This window comes from Haplochromis burtoni, unplaced genomic scaffold (genome assembly GCF_018398535.1).
Source record: "Haplochromis burtoni strain Fernald_Lab_line unplaced genomic scaffold, NCSU_Asbu1 Contig_2702, whole genome shotgun sequence".
Taxonomy (NCBI): domain Eukaryota; kingdom Metazoa; phylum Chordata; class Actinopteri; order Cichliformes; family Cichlidae; genus Haplochromis; species Haplochromis burtoni.
Window position 1 is genome coordinate 1 of NW_024585063.1, and position 1569 is coordinate 1569.

Below are 1569 nucleotides of genomic sequence, written 5' to 3' on the forward strand. Positions count from 1 at the left end.
CAGATAAGCCCAACCATCCCGAAGAGGGTATGACTGAGGGGACAGAGAATAGTCTTAACAGGGTAAACAGTGCTCCATACTGTACATAAATGCCACTTGTTTTTCAAAGTATCCAACTGCTGACCTCTGTATATTTTATTTTATTTATACACACACACACACACACACACACATATGTATATATACATATTTAGTATGCATATTATATTTATTCGTATAATTTTCAAATTCCCATCCTTATATTTTGCTTGTTCTTATGTTGTTGCATTTTGCACACCTCTGTTACTTGTGAAGCTCGCACACAAGAATTTCACTGGCATGTGCTGTACCAGTGTACCTGAACATGTGATGTGACAATCGAAGTGATTTGATTTGATTTAAATTACATTATTTATGTCGAGTGTAAAAATATAACATGCAGGCAATTGACATTTAGAATATATCTGCGTAATTTAGCCTGTCAAGACGCATAGCCTATATTTTGCATCCAAGATCTGAATTGTAGACTGTTATGGATGATGATGATGATGATGATGATGATGATGATGATGATGATGAAATTTGTACATGAAATCCTTGGATCCTTGTTTTGTCCTGCTTGTTCTTGCTGTAGATGACTGTCCCTCTCTATGTCACGGACACTAGGTTTTGTTTTAAGGTTTGTGTTTCTTTTTGTGATTCTTCTGTTATTGTGCTTTGAGTTGCTATTTTTTTTCTTGCAGATATTCACGGTTGGTTTCTTTGCGTATATCCTCGGGCTATCCCTAGTTTTAGTTTAGCTGTCTATTTTAGTTCTCGGTTATAGTTTGCTTATATTCCCTGATTCTGTTTGTTCTGGTTCCCCCATGTTTCCTGTATCTTGCTATCTTTGTAAAATGTTATTTGTTTCCTGTTTTACTTTGGTAGTGTTTGTCTCACATGTTTAGTAATCAGTTGTATTTCCCCTAGTCTTTTTTCCATGATTGTTGATACCTGTGTGTTCTCCATAGTTGTATTCATTTCCCCTAAGTGGCTCTTGCTTAAAAAACGCCCTCTAATCTGTTTTATTGGTGGATTAGTCATCTGTCATGGTGTGTTGCCAGTAAGTTTTTTGATCACATGACTCTTCTGGATTCCACGGCTTTAGCTTCCTGTTGGACTATGTTATCTTCAAAACCTTCACTTAAGTTTTCCTTTAAATCTGTCTGTTGAAGACAGCATTTGGGGGTCCTCCTCCTCATTTCATGACACCCTGAATCTGGTTGTTCTTCCTGTTAAATAGGAGCCCTTCCTTCCTACTCTCGCCAGATACTTGCTCATCGAGGATCATCAGATTATTGAATTAAATGAAATTAAATTTTATTTATATAGCGCCAAATCACAACAGTCACCTCAAGGCGCTTAAGGAGTTCTCTTTCTAATATTTCTGTATATCTTCTCTCTAATCTTGAGAGCTTAAAAAATGCAACTGGATGTCTTTAGGTTTTTGAAGATGTGTTATCTCTTTTTCAAGAAGCTTCTTCAGTTCTACAACAGCTGGTGGAGAGTCACAGTTTATTAAACCCCCGGTGTGGGCTGTCTTGAGGGTCA